Raw genomic sequence first — 26,223 nt, forward strand, 5'->3', positions numbered from 1 at the left:
GTTCAATCCCATGAAGCACGTCGACCCCGGTATACACATCGGTGTCCAATTCACTCTAATTCCTTGCACGCCTTTCACACCTCCTGCATGTTCAGCCCGATCACCCAAATCTTTTTCACTCCTCTTTCCACCTCCAATTTGGTCTCCCACTTCTCCTCGTGCCCTCCACCTCTGACAAATACCATAGCTCTTGGTCCCAATCTCCTCACTCATCTCATCCGTGTGACCCAAACATTCAAAACAAGAACCCGTCTTTCTGCTCTCTCAACCACAATCATATTTATTACCAACATCTCTCTTACCCTTTCTTTACTTCCTCTCTTCCTACTCGTACCATGCCTTACATCCTCGATAAAAACTTTTCACCTGCTATCTAACAACTTGCTTCCCTCCAACCATATATCTTAATACCTTCCACAAGCGCATCTCTATCAACTCTATCATATCCTACTCCAGACCATAAATGCTACACACAAATCCCAATTACTTTCTAAGTATTGCTTTCTCACATACATTCTTCAAAGAAACACCTGATCCACACATCCTCTACCACTTTCTGAACCCACACTTGCTCTTCCCCAATCTGAAGCTCTTACGTTATCCTTCAAACCCTCGTTCAATCAATACCCTCACCCATTAAATTCCCAAGAATACTCAATAAACTATACCTCTGTAATTTGAGCACTCACGTTTATCCTCTTCCTGGCCGCTTTGCTATAGCACTATGCAAGCATTCAGCCAAATCTCAGATGCACCTCACCAAGATATATATACAAAAATAACCATACCACAACAGTTCACAACACAGTCACACTCCCTTTTTTAATAAATTCCACACAGTACCATCGAAACCCCTCTGCCTTGCCGGCTTTAATATCCCCGCAAATCTCTTTGCTACCGGTTTTCTTCTCTGTTTACCAAATCAATTTCCTAAACCCTCTCACTTTCACAGACCCACCTCGACCAAAACACCCTATATCTGCCACTCATCATCAAACACATGCCAACAAACCTTCAAAATACTCATCAATCCCCTTTTTCACATCACCATATATATATATATAAATATATAATATATATATATAATATATATATATATATATATAAGAACACAACAGTCCGTGAATGACAGTGTGAAGAAATCACACATCAGTCGTTCATTACAATTTCCATTTAACAATTAATTTTTCTAACTCATGGTGGCACGATACATGTTTCGTGAGACAATCCCACTTCATCGTGCCATACTTAAAGTTATTTAAATCCCAACATCAATTTTGAGACTCGTGCCGTCTGGTACAAATCTTGTACAGACCACAACCGCTGTCTCCCGCTTTGTCTGCAGTAACCTTTGAGAGTGGAGTTGACTTGTTGCGGGGGTAGAGTGGGTAGGTGTGTACGTCTTGACAAAAAAAAAAATTTATTTTTTTTTTTTTTACAGGTAATGTTTTGACATTTCCTCGTCAATAATGATCGGTAAAGCCCTATAACCATTTAGAACATATCTTGCATTTTGACAATGCAAGGCATTTTAAGATTTTTATATACTCCAACCGGGAAAGACATAAGAGAGGTTTAATTATTGCACTTCATGCCGAAGACCACAAAATGCGATTGCTCTACTTAGTCCAGAAAATGATCACCATGGCCAAGATCTTGAAACTCCCGTTATCTACACTCCTCGACTGATTATGCCACACGTAACGAGCGTCATGAATCCGACTTTATGTGGCTATACTAAGTAACTTTTAATTTTTGTCCCCAGGCAGTTTTAAAGCCCATCCCAACTTTAACCCAAATCAGATATGAATAATTGACAAAACAGAAAAACAAAAAAAACAAAAAAAATAAGTACCCAGGTTAAATCCCGCCACATGACCCCTTATAATCTCTCCCTTACAGCGGTTTAACGGCCAGACTAAGCAAGCAGTGCTTGTTCAATATAGATTGGTGCTGAACGGGGGAAGCAAGTATGATGTTTGGGATTAAATAACTATTAAGTACTGCACCTTGATGAGTGTGACTGTCATCAAAACTGTCTGTGCCCCATATGTACAGGAAAATTGCATGTAAATAGAATTGTAGGAACTACTGAAGTGCGATTTCACCTTCATATATAATATATAATATATATATATATATAATATATATAAGGGGAATATATATATATAATATAATATATAATATATAATAGATATATATATATATATATATATATATATATATATAGGGGATAGAGGAGAAAGAATACTTCCCACTTATTCTCCCTTCGTGTCGTAGAAGGCGACTAAAGGGAGGGAGCGGGGGCTGGAAATCCTCCCCTCTCTTTTTTTTTAATTTACAAAAGATAGAACAGAGAAGAGAGGGCCATGTGATGATATTCCCTCAATGCCCCATCCTCTGTTCTTAACGAGCTACCTTCGCTATCGCGGGAAATGGCGAATAGTATGAAAAAAAAATATATAATATATATATATATATATATTATATATATAATTTATATATATATATATATATAATAATATATATTATATATAATATTTTTTTTTTTTTTTTTTTTTTTTGCCGCAGTCTCCCGGCGTATTGCGAGGTAGCGCAAGGAAACAGACGAAAGAAATGGCCCAACCCACCCCCATACACATGTATATACATACGTCCACACACGCAAATATACATACCTACACAGCTTTCCATGGTTTACCCCAGACGCTTCACATGCCCCGATTCAATCCACTGACAGCACGTCAACCCCGGTATACCACATCGCTCCAATTCACTCTATTCCTTGCCCTCCTTTCACCCTCCTGCATGTTCAGGCCCCGATCACACAAAATCTTTTTCACTCCATCTTTCCACCTCCCATTTGGTCTCCCTCTTCTCCTCGTTCCCTCCACCTCCGACACATATATCCTCTTGGTCAATCTTTCCTCACTCATTCTCTCCATGTGCCCAAACCATTTCAAAACACCCTCTTCTGCTCTCTCAACCACGCTCTTTTTATTTCCACACATCTCTCTTACCCTTACGTTACTTACTCGATCAAACCACCTCACACCACACATTGTCCTCAAACATCTCATTTCCAGCACATCCATCCTCCTGCGCACAACTCTATCCATAGCCCACGCCTCGCAACCATACAACATTGTTGGAACCACTATTCCTTCAAACATACCCATTTTTGCTTTCCGAGATAATGTTCTCGACTTCCACACATTCTTCAAGGCTCCCAGAATTTTCGCCCCCTCCCCCACCCTATGATCCACTTCCGCTTCCATGGTTCCATCCGCTGCCAGATCCACTCCCAGATATCTAAAACACTTCACTTCCTCCAGTTTTTCTCCATTCAAACTCACCTCCCAATTGACTTGACCCTCAACCCTACTGTACCTAATAACCTTGCTCTTATTCACATTTACTCTTAACTTTCTTCTTTCACACACTTTACCAAACTCAGTCACCAGCTTCTGCAGTTTCTCACATGAATCAGCCACCAGCGCTGTATCATCAGCGAACAACAACTGACTCACTTCCCAAGCTCTCTCATCCCCAACAGACCTCATACTTGCCCCTCTTTCCAAAACTCTTGCATTCACCTCCCTAACAACCCCATCCATAAACAAATTAAACAACCATGGAGACATCACATACCCCTGCCGCAAACCTACATTCACTGAGAACCAATCACTTTCCTCTCTTCCTACACGTACACATGCCTTACATCCTCGATAAAAACTTTTCACTGCTTCTAACAACTTGCCTCCCACACCATATATTCTTAATACCTTCCACACAGCATCTCTATCAACTCTATCATATGCCTTCTCCAGATCCATAAATGCTACATACAAATCCATTTGCTTTTCTAAGTATTTCTCACATACATTCTTCAAAGCAAACACCTGATCCACACATCCTCTACCACTTCTGAAACCACACTGCTCTTCCCCAATCTGATGCTCTTACGTAGATGCCTTCACCCTCTCAATCAATACCCTCCCATATAATTTCCCAAGAATACTCAATAAACTTATACCTCTGTAATTTGAGCACTCACGTTTATCCTCTTTGCCTTTGTGCTATAGCACTATGCAAGCATTCTGCCAATCCTCAGGCACCTCACCATGAGTCATATATACATAAAATAACCTTACCAACCAGTCAACAACACAGTCACCCCCTTTTTTAATAAATTCCACGACAGTACCATCGAAACCCGCTGCCTTGCCGGCTTTAATATTCCGCAAAGCTTTTGCTACCTCTTCTCTGTTTACCAAATCATTTTCCCTAACCCTCTCACTTTGCACACCACCTCGACCAAAACACCCTATATCTGCCACTCTATCATCAAACACATGCAACAAACCTTCAAAATACTCACTCAATCCCCTTTTCACATCACCATATATATATATATATATATATATATATATATATATATATATATATATATATATATGATCACAACAGTCCGTGATGACAGTGTGATGAAATCACACTTCAGTCGTTCATACAATTTCATTTAACATGTAATTTTTCTACACATGTGGCACGACATGTTTCGTGGAGACAATCCACTTCATCGGGTGCCAGTACTTAAAGTTATTTAAATCCCAACATCACATTTGAGTCTCGCCGTCTGGTACAATCTTGTACAGACCAACAACCGCTGTCCGCTTTGTCTGGCAGTAACCTTTGAGAGGGAGTTGACTTGTGGCGGGGGTAGAGTGGGTAGGTGGTGTGCGTCTTGAACAAATTTTTTTTTTTAAAGGTAATGTTTTGTCATTTCTCTCATAATGATTCGGTTAATGCTATAACCATTTATACATATCTTGCATTTGACAAATGCAAGGCATGTTAAGATGTTTATATACGCCAGACCGGGAAAACTATAAGAGAGGTGTTATTATTGGCACTGTCATGCAGATGACCACAAAAATGCGATTGCTCTACTTTGTCATGAAAATGATCACCATGGCCAAAGATCTTGAAAATCCCGTTATTCTACACTCCTCGACTGATTATGCCACACGTAACGAGCGTCATTGAATCCGCCTTTATTGCTAATACTAAGAACTTTAATTTGTCCCCAGGCAGTTTTAAAGCCCATCCCAACTTTAACCAAATCAATATGAGATAATTGACAAAACAGAAAAACATAAAAAAAAAAAAAATAAGTACCCAGGTTAAATCCCGCCACATGACCCCTTATAATCTCTCCCTTACAGCGGTTTACGGCCAGACGAAGCAAGCAGTGCTTGTTCTATATAGATTGGTGCTGAACGGGGGAAGCAAGTATGATGTTGGGATTTAAATAACTTTAAGTACTGGCACCTGATGAAGTGGACTGTCTTCACAAAACATGTCGTGCCATATGTACAGAAAATTGCATTGTAAATAGAATTGTATGAACTACTGAAGTGCGATTTCACCTTCATATATATATATATATATATATATATATATATATATATATAGGGGATATATATATATATATATATATATATATATATATATATATATATATATATATATATATATATATATATAGGGGATAGAGGAGAAAGAATACTTCCCACGTATTCCCTGCGTGTCGTAGAAGGCGACTAAAAGGGGAGGGAGCGGGGGCTGGAAATCCTCCCCTCTCTTTTTTTTTTTAATTTTCCAAAAGATAGAACAGAGAAGAGGGCCAGGTGAGGATATTCCCTCAAAGCCCCAGTCCTCTGTTCTTAACGCTACCTCGCTATCGCGGGAAATGGCGAATAGTATGAAAAAAAAATATATATATATATATATATATATATTTATATATATATATATATATATATATATATATATATATATATATATATATTTTTTTTTTTTTTTTTTTTTTTGCCGCTGTCTCCCGCGTTTGCGAGGTAGCGCAAGGAAACAGACGAAAGAAATGGCCCAACCCACCCCCCATACACATGTATATACACACACGTCCACACACGCAAACATACATACCTATACATCTCAATGTACACATATATATACACCCACAGACACATACATATATACCCATGCACACAGTTCACACTGTCTGCCTTTATTCATTTCCATCGCCACCTCGCCACACATGGAATATATATTTTTTTTTCTTTTTTTGCTTTGTCGCTGTCTCCCGCGTTTGCGAGGTAGCGCAAGGAAACAGACGAAAGAAATGGCCCAACCCACCCCCATACACATGTATATACATACGTCCACACACGCAAATATACATACCCACACAGCTTTCCATGGTTTACACCAGACGCTTCACATGCCCTGATTCAATCCACTGACAGCACGTCAACCCCGGTATACCACATCGATCCAATTCACTCTATTCCTTGCCCTCCTTTCACCCTCCTGCATGTTCAGGCCCCGATCACACAAAATCTTTTTCACTCCATCGTTCCACCTCCAATTTGGTCTCCCACTTCTCCTCGTTCCTTCCACCTCCGACACATATATCCTCTTGGTCAATCTTTCCTCACTCATTCTCTCCATGTGCCCAAACCATTTCAAAACACCCTCTTCTGCTCTCTCAACCACGCTCTTTTTATTTCCACACATCTCTCTTACCCTTACGGTACTTACTCGATCAAACCACCTCACACCACACATTGTCCTCAAACATCTCATTTCCAGCACATCTATCCTCCTGCGCACAACTCTATCCATAGCCCACGCCTCGCAACCATACAACATTGTTGGAACCACTATTCCTTCAAACATACCCATTTTTGCTTTCCGAGATAATGTTCTCGACTTCCACACATTCTTCAAGGCTCCCAGGATTTTCGCCCCCTCCCCCACCCTATGATCCACTTCCGCTTCCATGGTTCCATCCGCTGCCAGATCCACTCCCAGATATCTAAAACACTTTACTTCCTCCAGTTTTTCTCCATTCAAACTTACCTCCCAATTGACTTGACCCTCAACCCTACTGTACCTAATAACCTTGCTCTTATTCACATTTACTCTTAACTTTCTTCTTTCACACACTTTACCAAACTCCGTCACCAGCTTCTGCAGTTTCTCACATGAATCAGCCACCAGCGCTGTATCATCAGCGAACTACAACTGACTCGCTTCCCAAGCTCTCTCATCCCCAACAGACTTCATACTTGCCCCTCTTTCCAAAACTCTTGCATTCACCTCCCTAACAACCCCATCCATAAACAAATTAAACAACCATGGAGACATCACACATCCCTGCCGCAAACCTACATTCACTGAGAACCAATCACTTTCCTCTCTTCCTACACGTACACATGCCTTACATCCTCGATAAAAACTTTTCACTGCTTCTAACAACTTGCCTCCCACACCATATATTCTTAATACCTTCCACAGAGCATCTCTATCAACTCTATCATATGCCTTCTCCAGATCCATAAATGCTACATACAAATCCATTTGCTTTTCTAAGTATTTCTCACATACATTCTTCAAAGCAAACACCTGATCCACACATCCTCTACCACTTCTGAAACCACACTGCTCTTCCCCAATCTGATGCTCTGTACATGCCTTCACCCTCTCAATCAATACCCTCCCATATAATTTACTAGGAATACTCAACAAACTTATACCTCTGTAATTTGAGCACTCACTCTTATCCCCTTTGCCTTTGTACAATGGCACTATGCTCTGTCCTCCTCGAAGGCTCAGACTTGGGTGTCTAAATGTGTGTGGATGTAACCAAGATGTGAAAAAAAGGAGAGATAGGTAGTATGTTTGAGGAAAGGAACCTGGATGTTTTGGCTCTTAGTGAAACGAAGCTCAAGGGTAAAGGGGAAGAGTGGTTGGGAATGTCTTGGGAGTAACGTCAGGGGTTAGTGAGAGGACAAGAGCAAGGGAAGGAGTAGCAGTACTCCTGAAACAGGAGTTGTGGGAGTATGTGATAGAATGTAAGAAAGTAAATTCTCGAATAATATGGGTAAAACTGAAAGTTGATGGAGAGAGATGGGTGATTATTGGTGCATATGCACCTGGGCATGAGAAGAAAGATCATGAGAGGCAAGTGTTTTAGGAGCAGCTGAATGAGTGTGTTAGTGGTTTTGATGCACGAGACCGGGTTATAGTGATGGGTGATTTGAATGCAAAGGTGAGTAATGTGGCAGTTGAGGGAATAATTGGTATACAGGGGGTGTTCAGTGTTGTAAATGGAAATGGTGAAGAGCTTGTAGATTTATGTGCTGAGAAAGGACTTGTGATTGGGAATACCTGGTTTAAAAAGCGAGATATACATAAGTGTACGTATGTAAGTAGGAGAGATGGCCAGAGAGCGTTATTGGATTACGTGTTAATTGACAGGCGCGCGAAAGAGAGACTTTTGGATGTTAATGTGCTGAGAGGTGCAACTGGAGGGATGTCTGATCATTATCTTGTGGAGGCTAAGGTGAAGCTTTGTATGGGTTTTCAGAAAAGAAGAGTGAATGTTGGGGTGAAGAGGGTGGTGAGAGTAAGTGAGCTTGGGAAGGAGACTTGTGTGAGGAAGTACCAGGAGAGACTGAGTATAGAATGGACAAAGGTAAGAACAATGGAAGTAAGGGGAGTGGGGGAGGAATGGGATGTATTTAGGGAAGCAGTGATGGATTGCGCAAAAGATGCTTGTGGCATGAGAAGCGTGGGAGGTGGGTTGATTAGAAAGGGTAGTGAGTGGTGGGATGAAGAAGTAAGATTATTAGTGAAAGAGAAGAGAGAGGCATTTGGACGATTTTTGCAGGGAAAAAATGCAATTGAGTGGGAGATGTATAAAAGAAAGAGACAGGAGGTCAAGAGAAAGGTGCAAGAGGTGAAAAAGAGGGCAAATGAGAGTTGGGGTGAGAAAGTATCATTAAATTTTAGGGAGAATAAAAAGATGTTCTGGAAGGAGGTAAATAAAGTGCGTAAGACAAGGGAGCAAATGGGAACGTCAGTGAAGGGCGCAAATGGGGAGGTGATAACAAGTAGTGGTGATGTGAGAAGGAGATGGAGTGAGTATTTTGAAGGTTTGTTGAATGTGTTTGATGATAGAGTGGCAGATATAGGGTGTTTTGGTCGAGGTGGTGTGCAAAGTGAGAGGGTTAGGGAAAATGATTTGGTAAACAGAGAAGAGGTAGTAAAAGCTTTGCGGAAGATGAAAGCCGGCAAGGCAGCAGGTTTGGATGGTATTGCAGTGGAATTTATTAAAAAAGGGGGTGACTGTATTATTGACTGGTTGGTAAGGTTATTTAATGTATGTATGACTCATGGTGAGGTGCCTGAGGATTGGCGGAATGCGTGCATAGTGCCATTGTACAAAGGCAAAGGGGATAAGAGTGAGTGCTCAAATTACAGAGGTATAAGTTTGTTGAGTATTCCTGGTTAATTATATGGGAGGGTATTGATTGAGAGGGTGAAGGCACGTACAGAGCATCAGATTGGGGAAAAGCAGTGTGGTTTCAGAAGTGGTAGAGGATGTGTGGATCAGGTGTTTGCTTTGAAGAATGTATGTGAGAAATATACATATATATATATATATATATATATATATATATATATATATATATTACGTTATTTGATTATCGGATATAGCTGGATTTCTTGACTCCACTCTTCGTACTCTTCCCTGGGATTATAGCTAACTTTTCTAACTAGAGCCGCATTTCACCTTTAATCTCCGGAGATTCATAATTTTCTGTCATCGATTAATCTTTAAATGTAACCATTTAAATTCTACATCTCGTAAGAATTCTGGCTTTACGTTGATAGTGGAAATTATTCGTAGCTCAAACGTGGTTGGCTTATATGAAATAAGGAAGAGAATAATATTACGGTGACAATACAGGCTAGCCTAGATGATTATTGTTTATTATTTATAATAGGGCACTTTCAGATGATAAGAGTTGATTAATAGGTCATTTCATAAGTATCTGCTGATTGGTGACGAGATGGGCGAGAAGTGCGCTGTCCGTTTGATCGGTGGGAGGGGTTTATACGCCTGGCCCGTCAGTCCTCAGAAGCTGACGTCCGGGGAGGACGTGTATAGGTGAGCGCCACAACATTCTCTCTCTCTCTCTCTCTCTCTCTCTCTCTCTCTCTCTCTCTCTCTCTCTCTCTCTCTCTCTCTCTCTCTCTCGCTCCTCTGCCGTTCACAACTTCATCTCCAGTGCATTTACAATTCTTATTCTTAACAGTGCTTGAATGTGTCTATTAAACTGTGTGTTTTCCGTATCTCTATATATGTATTTATATTAAAATCGTTCCTTCAGTTTTAGTCTTCAAATGGTTTAATAGCTAGTCTACAATCTTAGGTTGAACTCAGTGGTTACGATTTTGGTAAGGTCCTTAGCAGACTACGATGTCGGTGTAAGTCAGATAGACGGTTCGTAAGGTCCTATGATTGGTTATATTCGCAGTTTACGATAGGAGAATCATATTTACATCACAAACACACACACACACACACACACACACACACACACACACACACACACACACACACACATCCCTGGGTAGGGGGGAAAGAATTCTACCTCCGTATTCCCCGCGTTTCGTAGAAGGCGACTTAAGGGGGCGAAAAGCTGGGGGGCTGGAAATCCCCTCCTTCTTGAATTTCAGCTTCTAAAAGACGGAACAGAAGGAGCTAAGCAGAGAATGCACATCCTCCTCGAAGGCATAGGCTGGGTTGTTTAAATGTGTGAAGATGAAACCAAGAGGAGAGAGGAGAGATATGTAGCATATTTGAGGGAAGAAACCTGGATGTTATGGCTCTGAGTGAAACAAAGCTCAATGGTAAAGTGAAGAATGGTTTGGAATGTTTTTTAGAAATAAAGTCAGGGGTAGGTGTGAGGACAAGGGCTAAGGAAGCAGTAACACTACTAAGACAGGAGTTGTGGAAGTGTGTGAGTGTAAGAAAGTGAATTCTAGACTGACGTGGGTAAAAATGAAAGTAGATGGCGAGTGGTAGGTGATTATTAATGCATATGCACCTGGCCATAACAAGAAAGATCATGAGAAGCAAGTGTTTTAAGAGCAGATGAATGAATTAGTGCGTCATCAGTGTTGATGGGTGATTTGAATGGGAAAGTAAGTAATGTTACAGTTGAGGATGTAACTGGAAGGGGGTAATTGGGTGTCCAGTATCATAAATGAAAATTGTGTTTTGAACACCCGGGCGTGGACATGGCAGCGAGTGGAGCCATGGAAAAGGAAGCGAGTCATAAGATGAGGGAAGAGGCGAAAGTTCTGGGGACGCTGAAGAATGTGTGAGAAGAGAGATGGTTCTGTGGGAGGGCAAAAATGGGTATGTTTGAAGGAATAATGGCTCCAACAATGTTATATGGTTGCGAGGCATGGGCTATACGCAGATAGGGTTGTACGGAGGAGGGTGAATGTGTTGGAAATCAATTGTTTAAGGACAATATGTGGTGTTAGGTGGTTTGATCGAGTAAGTAATGAAAGGGTTAGAGAGAGATGTGTGGTAATAAAACTAGTGTGGTTGAGAGCGGAAGACTGGGTGTTGAAATGGTTTGAACATATGGAGGGAAGAGTGAGGAGAGGTTGATAAAGTGGATAAGTGTCAGAAGTGGAGGGAACAAGGAGAACGAGGCAACCAATTGGGAATCAAAGGATGGAGTGAAAAAGATTTTGAGCGATCGGGGCTTGAATGTGCAGGAGGATGAAAGGTGTGCACAGGGTAGAGTAAATTGGAACGTTGTGGTATACCAGGGTCGACGTCCTGTCAATGGACTGAACCAGGGTATGTGAGGCGTCTGGGGTAAACCATGGAAAGTTTTGTGGGGCCTGGATGTGGACAGGGAGCTGTGGTTTTTGTATATTACACATGGCAAGTAGAAAGTGGATGTGAGCAGATGCGGCTTTTGTTCGTTTGGTCTTGGCGCTTCCTTGTTGGCAGGAAACGACGATCAATTATGAAAAACAATATATATATATATATATATATATATATATATATATATATATATATATATATATATATATATATATATTGTTTTTTATTATACTTAATCGCCGTCTCCCGCGTCAGCGAAGTATCGCAAGGAAACAGACGAGGAAGGGCCCAACACACACACACACACACACACACACACACACATATATATATATATATATATATATATATATATATATATATATATATATATATATATATATATATATATATTTATATATATATATATATATATATATATATATATATATATATGTGTGTGTGTGTGTAAACTGGGAGCTGGTTTTCCCCAGTGGACATGCAACTGAAAACAACAACATGTTTTGAGTTATTAATCTCTTTTCTTATGTTCTCTAATTTCTGAGCACCCACATAAAGGTAGAATAATGTTGAGAAAATTAGAGAACTGATGAAGAAAGATCAATGACCCTAAGTATGCTGTCGTTTTCAACTCGATGCGCGTTCATATGAGCTTGGGAAGGAGACTTGTGTGAGGAAGTACCAGGAGAGACTGAGTACAGAATGGAAAAAGGTGAGAACAAAGGAGGTAAGGGGAGTGGAGGAGGAATGGGATGTATTTAGGGAAGCAGTGATGGCTTGCGCAAAAGATGCTTGTGGCATGAGAAGCGTGGGAGGTGGGTTGATTAGAAAGGGTAGTGAGTGGTGGGATGAAGAAGTAAGATTATTAGTGAAAGAGAAGAGAGAGGCATTCGGACGAGTTTTGCAGGGAAAAATGCAACTGAGTGGGAGATGTATAAAAGAAAGAGACAGGAGGTCAAGAGAAAGGTGCAAGAGGTGAAAAAGAGAGCAAATGAGAGTTGGAGTGAGAGAGTATCATTCAATTTTAGGGAGAATAAAAAGATGTTCTGGAAGGAGGTAAATAAAGTGCGTAAGACAAGGGAGCAAATGGGAACTTCAGTGAAGGGGGATAATGGGGAGGTAATAACAAGTAGTGGTGATGTGAGAAGGAGATGGAGTGAGTATTTTGAAGGTTTGTTGAATGTGTTCGACGATAGAGTGGCAGATATAGGGTGTTTTGGTCGAGGTGGTGTGCAAAGTGAGAGGGTTAGGGAAAATGATTTGGTAAACAGAGAAGAGGTAGTAAAAGCTTTGCGGAAGATGAAAGCCGGCAAGGCAGCAGGTTTGGATGGTATTGCAGTGGAATTTATTAAAAAAGGGGTGACTGTATTGTTGACTGGTTGGTAAGGTTATTTAATGTATGTATGATTCATGGTGAGGTGCCTGAGGATTGGCGGAATGCTTGCATAGTACCATTGTACAAAGGCAAAGGGGATAAGAGAGTGCTCACATTACAGAGGTATAAGTTTGTTGAGTATTTCTGGTAGATTATATGGGAGGGTATTGATTGAGAGGGTGAAGGCATGTACAGAGCATCAGATTGGGGAAGAGAAGTGTGGTTTCAGAAGTGGTAGAGGATGTGTGGATCAGGTGTTTGCTTTGAAGAATGTATGTGAGAAATACTTAGAAAAGCAAATGGATTTGTATGTAGCATTTATGGATCTGGAGAAGGCATATGATAGAGTTGATAGAGATGCTCTGTGGAAGGTACTAAGAATATATGGTGTGGGAGGCAAGTTGTTAGAAGCAGTGAAAAGTTTTTATCGAGGATGTAAGGCATGTGTACGTGTAGGAAGAGAGGAAAGTGATTGGTTCTCAGTGAATGTAGGTTTGCGGCAGGGGTGTGTGATGTCTCCATGGTTGTTTAATTTGTTTATGGATGGGGTTGTTAGGGAGGTGAACGCAAGAGTTTTGGAAAGAGGGGCAAGTATACAGTCTGTTGGGGATGAGAGAGCTTGGGAAGTGAGTCAGTTGTTGTTCGCTGATGATACAGCGCTGTTGGCTGATTCATGTGAGAAACTGCAGAAGCTGGTGACTGAGTTTGGTAAAGTGTGTGAAAGAAGAAAGTTAAGAGTAAATGTGAATAAGAACAAGGTTATTAGGTACGGTAGGGTTGAGGGTCAAGTCAATTGGGAGGTAAGTTTGAATGGAGAAAAACTGGAGGAAGTGAAGTGTTTTAGATATCTGGGAGTGGATCTGGCAGCGGATGGAACCATGGAAGCGGAAGTAAATCATAGGGTGGGGGAGGGGACGAAAATCCTGGGAGCCTTGAAGAACGCGTGGAAGTCGAGAACATTATCTCGGAAAGCAAAAATGGGTATGTTTGAAGGAATAGTGGTTCCAACAATGTTGTAGGGTTGCGAGGCGTGGGCTATGGATAGAGTTGTGCGCAGGAGGATGGATGTGCTGGAAATGAAATGTTTGAAGACAATATGTGGTGTGAGGTGGTTTGACCGAGTAAGTAATGTAAGGGTAAGAGAGATGTGTGGAAATAAAAAGAGCGTGGTTGAGAGAGCAGAAGTGGGTGTTTTGAAATGGTTTGGGCACATGGAGAGAATGAGTGAGGAAAGATTGACCAAGAGGATATATGTGTCGGAGGTGGAGGGAACGAGGAGAAGTGGGAGACCAAATTGGAGGTGGAAAGATTGAGTGAAAAAGATTTTGAGTGATCGGGGCCTGAACATGCAGGAGGATGAAAGACGGGCAAGGAATAGAGTGAATTGGATTAATGTGGTATACCGGGGTCGACGTGCTGTCAGTGGATTGAATCAGGGAATGTGTAGAGTCTGGGGTAAACCATGGAAAGTTGTGTGGGGCCTGGATGTGGAAAGGGAGCTGTGGTTTCGGGCATTATTGCATGACAGCTGGAGACTGCGTGTGAGCGAATGGGGCCTTTGTTGTCTTTTCCTGGCGCTGCCTCGCGCACATGAGGGGGAAGGGGATGTTATTCCGCGTGTGGCGGGGTGGCGATGGGGGTGAGTAGGGGCAGACAGTGTGAATTGTGTGCATTTGTGTATATGTGTGTGTCTGTGTGTGTATATATGTGTGTACGTTGGGATGTGTGGGTGTGTATGTTTGCGTGTGTGGACGTGTGTGTGTGTGCATGTGTGTGGGGGTGGGTTGGGCCATTTCTTTCGTCTGTTTCCTTGCGCTACCTCGCAGGCGCGGGAGACAGCGACAAAGCAAAAATGAAATAATAATAATAATGATAATAATAATATATATATATATATATATATATATATATATATATATATATTCTATTTTTATTCTGCTTTGTCGCTGTCTCCCGCGTTTGCGAGGTAGCGCAAGGAAACAGACGAAAGAAATGGCCCAATCCACCCCATACACATGTATATACATACACGTCCCCACACGCAAATATACATACCCATATATATATATATATATATATATATATATATATATATATATATATATATATATATATATATATATGTGTGTGTGTGTGTGTGTGTGTTATATGGTTGCGAGGCGTAGGATATAGATAGAGTTGTGCGGAGGAGGGTGGATATGTTGGAAATGAAATGTTTGAGGACAATATGTGGTGTGAGGTGGTTTGATCGAGTAAGTAATGAAAGGGTAAGAGAGATGTGTGGTAATAAAAAGAGGGTGGTTGAGAGAGCAGAAGAGGGTGTTTTGAAATGGTTTGGTCACATGGAGAGAATGAGTGAGGAAAGATTGACCAAGAGGATATATGTGTCAGAGGTGGAGGGAACGAGGAGAAGTGGGAGCCAAAGGTCGTCATTTGAAGTAATGAACCGCTCCGGAACAAAGATGTTCCTACCATTACTGTCAGTAATGTAGGATATACATACAGAAATATTCTGGACAGCCTAGTTTTGTAGAAATATTCTAGACCACCTAGCTAAGATATTATAGAAGACTAGTTTATTGCAATTTCTAGGCAGTCTAGTATTATAGAAATATTTTAGCCTAAGCCTAGTATTATTGAAATTTTCTAGACAGCCTAGCTAAAATATTATAGAAGCCTAGTTTATTGCAATTTCTACGCAGCCTAGTATTAGAGAAATATTCTAGACAGCCTAAGCTTAGTATTATTGAAATATTCTAGACAGCCTAGTATTATCAGACATATGAAGGAAAAGAACCGTAGAGGTAACTGCGTCTGTGCTAGCGAGGAGGGGCATTATAGATACCTTGAGGAAGCTGCAGGCATGTTAAGCCGTGCTGTGTGGGTGGGTGCTGGGACTCCTATGGTGGACTGCCAAGGCCGGGTGCTGCTGCGAAGGCGGCTAAGATTTTGAGTTTCCACGGTGTCGAAGAAACTCGCCAAGTATTAAAATCTACACCAGGTTTTTGTGAATTACAACTTGTTCCGTTTCCCACGTTAGCGAGGTAGCGCCAAAAACGGAAGAAAGGTCGGATTTGCTCACATCCATTCTCTAGCTGTCATGTATAATGCACCACAACCACAGCTCCCTATCCACAACCAGGCTTCCAAAGATCTTTCCATGATATACCCCGGACGCTTCACATGCCCAGGTTGAGTCCAAGCGCGTCAACCCCTGTATACCACGGAGTTCCAGTTCACCATATCCCGTGCACGCCTTTCACCCTCCTGCATTTTGAGGACCGATCACTCAAAACTTTTTTTTTCACTTCCTTCCACCGCCAATTTAGTCTCCCGTCTCTCCATGTTTCCTCCACACCTGACTCGTACATCCTCTTTGTCAGCGTTTCCTCACTCATTCTCTCCATATGTTCAGACCATTTCAGCACACCCTCTTTTTTCTCTCAAACACATTAACTTGCATGAACATTGCCGGAACATAAACTCTTTAATTTTGATGTGAATTCTTTGTTCATCAAAGTTCCCATTGAAAGAACCATCACTTTCTTAAGGAGGAAATTACTCGATCTCAGTTTCAACTCTCCCCTAGTCATAAAAACTTACATGGACTTAATAGAACTTTGTGTTTCCAATGATGTTTTCCAAGATGGTGAGGGTAATTTTCAAAGACAATGATTTGGTCTAACTATGGGAAATCCCCTGCTACTTATGAAATATAGTGAAAGTGGGATCCTAACTTCTCTCTGCAACCATCCTGAAATTTGGCTTAGATATATTGTTGATGTGTGGTCCTCGTCTCATAGCCATCTTCCCAAAATTGTGACGTTTTCTTTGATAAATGAAACAGCATCCAACCCAACATCAAATTCAAGACTGTATAGGATCAAGAAGCCGTCGCCGTTTCTTGATGCGATGATTACAAAGGAACCTGATCACTTATCTTTCAAGACCTCCAGTAAGCTTACCAAAGCTGAGACTTATATATTATTTTCCAGCACGTGATATTCTGAAAAAATGTCTGTAGGTATGTCCATTTTCTTTTAGAGCACTGTGCGGTTATGTGATCCCACAGGTCTAGAAGACGAATGTAGCCACATAAGGGCTTTGTGAACAAAGCAGACTAGAAAGCCAGGAAGACATTTAATACATGTAGTAACAACAGTGTAGAAAAGGATGATATATCCAAATGTTTGGTGTTGACCTATTCTCCTAATGTAAGAGAGGTGTTGAAAAGCAGTGATTTTACTGTTGCCTTCCAATATGCCAAACCTATCGGTCAGGTCTTAATTAAAAGCGAAAAAAATTCTGAGGAAACTGGGAATGTTTACGCCGATAAATGTGGGGCATGTATAGATACTGACTGTACAGGTAAAACAGAAACTGCGAAATGCTATTGGCATAGTCATCCAGAACGTGACCACAGTAATGCTACTGAGAAACATTGGCAAGAAAACGATCCTGTAGACCTTAACAACCCAGTAGCATTTTACTCTCTCATTGGATTAAGCTACTCGTAATGTCACTGAATCTGTCTTATCCTCAGGTTAACTTTACAGCACATTCTATTATCAACCCAAATCATTATGAAAGAATTAGCAAGACAAGAAACCGTAAGAGTAGTAGGTGAAAACACAGTTCGCTAACCATCACACAACCTCTCCCCTTAAACCACAAACATCCCCACTGTGTGGTGCTGGTGTTGGGATTTGAAACTGTCAATTGTTTACTCCTGATGAGGCAGACTTCCTCCGTGAAAAATGTGTGTTGTTAAGTTTCAATGAAGAAAATCATATGAACTCCCGCTGAAGAGCGATTAACCCCTTTTACGGTTACTGTTGGTCAGATGATCTAGCTCCTTTTGTGATGCTGGATTTAAATAACTTTTAAGTACTGGCACCTGATGAGGTGGACTGTCTCCATGAAACGTGTCGTGCCACATGTATAGAAAAATTACATGTTGATTAGAAGTATATAAACTACTGAAGTGCGATTTCACCCTCATATATATGATTCTTAACTTTTGCTCGTATTGTGGGCTGGTTCTTTTGGTGGTCTCCATTCCATGGTGTTAACTGTTATTTGATCATTATTAGTTATAGATTGCATAGAAAGTTTACTCTTGACTCTACATATACATAGGCTTTCTTATGTAGGTGAAAACTCAGCAGATCGGGAGAGGAGCTAATTCATATGTTTCACGAAACATTCTGTTCTCTTTGAATCCTAGTTGCAGAAGACAGAGTGGAAGTAAGAGGCTTTAGGAGGTATCCATTTTTAAGGGAAAATGAGTCCTCTCTTATAGACACCAGTGCTGATTCATTGATCTGAAAGATCCACACTGGATTATTATTGGCCTTCCATTGCCTTGAATTTCTCGTATCCAAGGACTTTTTTTTTTTCCTTTTCGCTGAGACATCTTCCCCCATGCCTCTGCCAGCGACGTCTAATTTCCAATTCTTTTAGTGGTGGGAGAATATACGCCACATTAAAGCGGTCTGCCCTCTTAGCAATCCGCGTGGGGTGTTTCTGTAGCGTCTTCAGTCGTCATCTTATTAAAGAAAGAAAAAAAAATATTAGTTTTGGGATTTTGATCCTTTATATTTCTAGATAGATTTGATACTTATCATTTTGTGTTTTGAAAATCTCAAGTAACGTAAGTGATACACACATTTAAGCAAGCAAGTCCTGCAAGCCTGCGCAGATATGGTTGAATTTTAGGAAATCTCATGATCTACCACTTAAACTACCCCCTCATCACTTCGACTAGGCTACCCCTCATCACTTCGCTCATACGAGACTAAGTAAATATACTAACCACGAATTGCTAACAACTCATACACAACATATTCACACTGTAAGCTAGCTGGACTTTAGGAAGTTACTCGTACAGCCAGAGCGATATTAGAATTATATTAATTCTAGTATCGCTCTGGTTGTACGATCACGTCCTAAAGTCCAGGTAGCGTACAGTGTAAGTATGTTATGTATAAGTTGGTAATATTTCGTGGTTAGTATATTTATTCAGCTTAATATCGTACGCGCGAAGTGATGAGGGTTAGCCTAATAGAAATAATGGGTAGCTTAGTCGAAGTGATAGGGGTAGCCTACTCGAAGTGAGTAGGGGCAGCTTAAGATATGCGACACGATTAGTTTGTTTAGCATTAGGCTAGCCTGTATGAACAGAATAAGAGGTAGGCACTGGATTAACAAACAAAATGTTTGTATTCACAGTCATCTTCTAATATTCTTCAGCATGATGCTACATTTACTCTTCAACGAGATTATGCTTAAAAGTTTATGATATCAATTCTCTGTCATCCTCAGATGTTAATTCCATGAGTGTCATTACCTTTGTCCATATCTGACGTATATTCACATTTTTTTTACCTTGCATCAGATCTGCATTTTATCTCGTATGCTGTTTTCTTTTTTCACTTTCAGATGAATCTAAGAGGGGGATTGTCCAGTCAATCCCTAAATCTTTCTTTAGATAAAATCTAACGGATCGTCAACATCATAAGTATCGGGAGGATGAGTGACGGCTGCGCAGTGAGCCACCACTTCATTGGCTGTTGTGTGTCGCTCCTTTGGCCCCTTTTTTTTTCACCCCACACGTAGACTTCTCTTATTTCTGTCCTCATAACATACAGTCTCTCCATCTCACACATAACACTTGACCCGATCCAGACCTAACCCATACGAACTGCTGTGGAGACCAATGCTGATGGGCTGAGCTCTGACATGACCAAGACCTGACAAGGCAAACCCTGATACCCAACCCAGACAAGCCTAGCCCATATGGCACCCGGATCTAAACGATCTGTCCCTGGCACACACAACCCATGCTAAATCAAGCCTTGAGATGCTCACCATGAAGGACTCAACCCAGGCAGACCCAACATAGAAGAACCTATCCGAAAGAGACCCGGCCCACACAAATCCAACCCACACAGATCCGAAATGGATCCGTCATAAACAGAACCAAGCTAAACAAGCTTAACTAGACATACTAGGCACAGATGGGCCGAGCACAGGTTAAACCCAGATCCTTGACGACCAACAAACAGGGTCCCATTAATGCTGCACACATCAGGGTCGGACCAGCGGGTGAGGCTTATCCTGCAATCACTTATGTTACGTTGGCTTACATTATGGCAGATTAGATATCCTTTGATATACGGAAGACAGACTTGTGCCAGGTATGGGAGGTGCCGCGGAGGCAGGTTGCTGCAGCAGCCCTCCTAGCTTGGAGTTGGAGGGAGGCTTAAGGAATCTCTGCAAGCACAAGCCTCCAGAGACAGACATTTATGCTCCCCAAAACAACTCGCTACAATCCTAGGTTTCGTGGTCGTTCACCTGGTCTCCTCAACCCATGTTATTCATACCAGTGCCACGTAAAATCTTTCCTTTGCAGTAATATTTCGAGATTCTGACTGCTGAAACTGGTACTATAGAAGTTCAGTCTTTTCAGAGCAGTAATCACCGCCCAAGTCTCGCTTCAACGCATTCAGAATGGAAGCACCAACGCTTACCGTAAGCATCTGATATACTTTGCTGAGTGTAACATATTCTTTGATCCAGAAAGCCAGACACAGACGTTGTCTGATCTGTGCGTCGTCCACCGCTGCGTCATGAGACACCACCAACACAAAGTGAACCTACCCAAGACCCTTGTCCTCAACACAGGCTTGGAGTCAGGGTAGCGTTATACGGCAAGTTTGAGCAAATTTTTAGGTCTTCATCCACCGGAGTTATCCTCCCATTGGCTTTGCCTCTTCATCCCGGAAAAAAAAAAAAAAGGATCTCTTTACGAGAGGGATTGCATTGGCGCGTTGGCAACATCGAATGCTCAATATTATCTAAATACATTCTCGGCACGTATTTAGAAGCAGTCAACAGACTTGAGATGCCCTGTGGTATGCCAGGGAATGGTACTACTTCCTCAAATGTTTGAAGATTTATCAAGCAACGACGGACAAAGAAGCCGGACGAAGATGAAAATGTGTTTTATCACGTAAAAGTACTTGCATTAAGATTTTGCCATAAAGGCAAGGATATCGCCTAGCGCTCACTCGAGAGAAGTCTGAAGTGACAACGATCGAGTCCAACTCCAAGCTAGGGGGCTTGCCGTGCCTCCGCGGTACCTCCCATACCTGGCACAAGTCTGTCTTCCGTTTATCAACGGATATCTAATGTCATTATGTAAGCCAATGAAACATAAGTGATTGCAGGATAAGCCTCACCCACTGGCCCAGCCTTGATGTGGACACCCTTGTGGACTCCGTTTGATGGTCGTCAAAGGTCCTGGTTTAACCTGTACACGGCCCATCTGTGCCTAGTCTGTCTAGGTTAAGCCTGTCTAGCTTGGGTCTGTTTATCACGGGTCTACTTTGGATGTGTCCGTCAGCGTTGGGCCCATTGGGGTTGGGTCTATCTGGGTTGGATTCGTGTGGGCTGGGTCTCTCTGGGGTAGGTTCTATGTTGGTGAACATCTCAGGGCTTGTGATCATCAAGGGGTGTGTGTGTGCGTGCCAAGGATTGATCCTTTAGGTGTACGTGCCGTAAGGTCTGGCTTGGATACTTCAGTGATTTTCTTGTCAGGGCTTGGTCAGGTCAGAGCTTGGCCCATCAGGACTGGTCCCGCCACAGCTGGGTCCCCAAACCTGTTAGGGTCGGGTCCATTTCACTCTTGGTCTGGGTTCTGCCAGGGGGTCGCTCCATCTGAGTCGGGTTTCTTCTCTAAATCCGATTTGTGGCTAGGCTCTGGTGGTGGACTTCTACCACGCCAATCAAGTTAAATTAGATGAAGTTAGCTCAACAAATGGGTTAGGTTTGGTCAGACGAAAGTGTGGTAATGGAAAGTGGGAGGGTAAAGGGGACGACGGCTTGCTGGACGTATTACGTCATCAACCATGGCCCCCAGGCCTACTTAGCATCGCTGGCCGCCACATTGCCGCCTTCGGTACCAGTCGATTGCATTGGTAGGGGTAATGTCCGTCGCTGCTGTATAATCCAGAGACAGATCAAGGCTGCGTGTAGGCGTGCGTGGAGGCTGGATATACTGGCTGAGACACAGGACGTGGATTTTAAGTGGACTTGGTGTTGAGTAGCTGGTCCGTTGCCATGTGGAGGCCAGGGTTTTGGCTGTGAAGTGGGAACTTAAGTGTATACTGGGAGCAGAGAGGAAACTGGGGACTCCAGAGGTATGAGGTTAGGTTGGAAGGTGGAGACGTGGGTGAGGGTCGGGAGGTGGAGACGTGGGTGTGGGTTGAGAGGTAGAGACATGGATGAGTGTTGGAAGTTAGAGAAGCGGGTTTAGGTTTGAAGTTAGAGACGTTAGTGATAATTGGAAGTTAAAGGTACGAGAGCGGTGGGCTGGGAACCCTCTCCTCCTTGTGTCTCAGTTTCTGAAAGTTAGAAGGGAAGAAGTGGAGCGGGTAGGGCTTATCCTCCTCGAAGGCTCATCCTCCTCGAAGACTCAGGCTGGGATGGCTGAAGGTGTGTGGATGCAACCTGGATGAGAAAAGGGAGAGACAGGTAGTATGTTTCATGAGTGGAACCTGGATATCCTAACCCTGAGGGAAACTAAGCTCACGGAGAACAGGGACGAATGGCTTTAGAATGTCTCTGGGTTGAAAGTCAAGGGTTGATGTGAGGCCGAGAGTTAAGGAAGAGATGTGAATTCTTTCGAAGGAGGAGTTGCAGGAATGTGTGAGAGAATGTAAGGAGGCGAACCCCAGACTGATGTGGGTAATGTTGTAGTTGGTTGCCAGAGGTGACCACTGACCATGGTCTGCTGATGTGGCTCGGACGTACGGAGAGGATGAGTGAGGGAAGACTGACTAAGAGGATCTACGTATGGGGAGTAGAGAGAGAACAAGGAGTAGGGCGAGAGTGAAAAGGATATAGAAGGATGGGGGGACAGATGCTTTGAGGTACTGGGGCCTGAACATTCAGGAGGGTGAGAAACATCCATGGGATGGAATGAATTGGGTCGATGTGCTATATAAGGGGCAACGCGCGACGATGTGTGTGTGTGTGTGTGTGTGTGTGTGTGTGTGTGTGTGTGTGTGTTGGGGCTTAGAGCAGCGTCATCAGCGTCTGTATTCTGAGGCTGGTGCCCCTGCTGTTGTTGGTGGTGCATTGAGCATGGTCTGAGAATAACGCAACTCTGGCTTCGTCCTGTCTCCCTCCTACTCCTCTCTCTCTCTCTCTCTCTCTCTCTCTCTCTCTCTCTCTCTCTCTCTCTCTCTCTCTCTCTCTCTCTCTCTCTCTCTCTCTCTCCTTTATTTTCCTTTTCTCAACTCAGACGCGACACTTGTGTGAACCATCCTAATAAACATAACAGGGGACACATCCACAAACCATTATACCTCATTCACACCTGACTATGATTACGCTCGTCGTCTCACTGTGTCTTATCCTCACTTCCTCTGCCCAAGTGCACATTTCCCTACCCTGCAGCATCACATGGAGAGGGTGGGGAGATTGTGGAATGGCTGATGATCCAGATGGAGGTCCCACAGTAAGGTTTGGATCTTGGTTCAAGACGAGGATGGCTGTCTGCCCAAGTCCAATTCCCTTCATCAGCTTGGTGACTTCCTCGTGCCACGTCAGAAGGTGGGATGGCCTACTCGACTGCCCTGTTGCTCAGGTTAATATCCAGTTGGTTCACCAGGGGGTTTAACAAGAGACAAGAAGGCAAACTTTGTGGAATACTCGATGACCGTGAAGAATACAGCGAAGCTATGTGCTCGCTTGTGTTCTCGTCGAAATCTTCGCTATGTTCCTCGTCTTTACAGGGTCTTTACGGGACCGGGAAAGGTCAGTCAGTTGTTCTGAGACTCTGTGTTGTCTGAAATACAGCCAGAATCTGGCCATACCTTAGTATCGTCCCTGCGGCGGTAGAAAATAAGCCCATGGACAGGGGAGCAGGTGAATATATAAACGAAAAAGAAGGATAGAGAATTGTGCTACTGGACGGGATGAGGGGGCTAGTCAATGGATAGGAAGATTACTTAATGGACAAAACTTACCAACACTAGACCACAAGATGAAGGAAGGACGTAGAGAGGCAAGGGGAACATCCCTACATCCGTATCATAAAATTTCTACTGTGTATGGTGATGTCGAGCAGTCTTAAACATGCAACGTTTGTCCCCATATATCATGTCCATTTGGAAGTTTTTTCTTACTTGATTTTTCACCGCATCATATAGTTAAGAGCTTCTCGTATGACATCTAGTTAGGAGTCTCCTCTCATGTGACATCTAGTTAAGAGCTTCCCCTCATATTACATGTAGTTGCAACTTTACAACTCTTGACCTGCTTGCGTCTCCTTACAACGTTTTCTTTACACGATTCCATCCGGCCCCAGTCCTCTGGTCACTTGTCCTGCCCTCCACTTGACTCGCAGCCACTCACCTATCCATTACCCTCCTCCTTATCTTCCTCTTCCTACGTCTCCTCCTCTTCTTCTTCTTCTTCTTTCTTCTTCTTCTTCTTCTTCTTCTTCTTCTTCTTCTTCTTCTTTATTATTATCATTATTATTATTATTATGTGATCCTATAGTTTTGAACTGGTATTTTACGGAAGGCCTTGTAATCATTTGGTTCATATTTTCTTCAAGAAGCTATTTTTCATTCTGACATTTTTACAATTTAGAAACGTCGTTTGTCTGTTGACATCTTTCAGTTGCCTGGGCCAAGACCTGTTGGGTTTTAACATTTTCAAAATATGTACGATTTTTTTTTCTTTTGGCTCGTTGCTTTGAATATCGACTACTTTCAATATTTCATTCATCTGTCCTTGGAGGAAGGTTTTATGGTTGCATAAGGTATATGAGGAGTGCCGACACAGATGGGATGGGGAAGGTAGACCCAACTTCCAGCTGAAATGGCACGTTGCTCGTAATAAGTGCCCAGTACAAGACTGGTGTGAGGTTTGGAAGAACTTGGTTGATTTTTGTTCCCCTAAAGAACGGCTATTTGATTGTGCACTCCAACCCCTATGGGCGGTGGTGCAATAGAAGATACAGAGTATACAGAAGGTCCAGGGACTAGTGGGCCTTGGTCTCTGAAATACGTTACAGGTTTCATAGTGAGAAATATGTTAACATAGTGTGGGTCTTTTGGTTTCTGGTTTTGACAGGAACATGGATGTGGTTTGTCGTTCGTTTGGGATCGTAAATACATATATATAGATCATCACTAAGAGTTCTGAGGAGAAGGAAGAAGTTGTAGGAGTTAGGAAAGACGAGAAGGCAAAAACGTATAAAAAAAATGGACATTCATATTTACCCCACACTGACCTCATAACGAGTCAGGTAATGTCTGTAACCTACATGACTTCGACTTCCATCTGACCTCCTCGACTTTGAAAGCACCTGGTATATGGACAGCCCAATAGTGTCCACGTCCTTGTATACGGTCATGTTTTAGCTCGCGATTTTCTTAGTCGTCCTCCGTTCTCTCTCTCCCTTCACATGAATATGAACTTCATCTCGACCCAAGGTAATGATCACCCGTACACCTATTGATTTCTCGTTGCATGCCATGGGACGATAATGTGTATCTGTCTATTCTTTGTCACATATTGCATGGTATTGTGCCATGCGTCTCGTCTTCCCTAAGCCCGTCATGCGGTTACTGAGAAGAGAAATTGAAGGCGAGAGAAAACAACGAACATCAGAGAAGACACTAAGTATTCACCAATGTTTACTAATGAGTCTTAACGAGGATTTTCGTTTTTCTGAGTGATGATGATGTCAGCTGGTCCTTGGAGGAACTCAGACTGCGTCAGCTAGACTCAAAGCGTCTGTCAGTCGCCGGACTCCCCCACAGCCAGTCTTGTCCTCATACTCGCTGTTTTCCTCAACTTTCTCCAGTGTCTTCCCTCTTCATCTCAGCCAATTCTTTAACGCCCTCACAGCGTCTTTCCGCTTCCCCTCAGCCAACTCTTTGACGCCCTCACAGCGTCTTCCCGCTTCCTCTCAGCCAACTCTTTGACGCCCTCACAGCGTCTTCCCGCTTGATCTCGGCCAACTCTTTGACGCCCTCACAGCGTCTTCCCGCTTCCT

At 42.5% G+C, this 26,223-nt stretch overlaps 1 protein-coding gene across 3 annotated transcripts in view; it reads left to right on the top strand.

The window, feature by feature from the left end:
* LOC139751217 (venom carboxylesterase-6-like) overlaps window positions 1-26,223 on the top strand; it is a 60,482-nt gene that overhangs the window by 12,691 nt on the left and 21,568 nt on the right. The window contains exon 1 of one of the 3 annotated variants that reach the window (XM_071666436.1): window positions 9,968-10,024. The exons of the other annotated variants lie outside the window; for them this stretch is intronic. The gene's annotated coding sequence lies outside the window, so the exon portion shown is untranslated. Of the gene's footprint in view, window positions 1-9,967; window positions 10,025-26,223 lie in introns of those variants that run through there. 3 annotated transcript variants of the gene reach the window in all.

Source organism: Panulirus ornatus, chromosome 1, assembly GCF_036320965.1.
Source record: "Panulirus ornatus isolate Po-2019 chromosome 1, ASM3632096v1, whole genome shotgun sequence".
Lineage (NCBI taxonomy): Eukaryota > Metazoa > Arthropoda > Malacostraca > Decapoda > Palinuridae > Panulirus > Panulirus ornatus.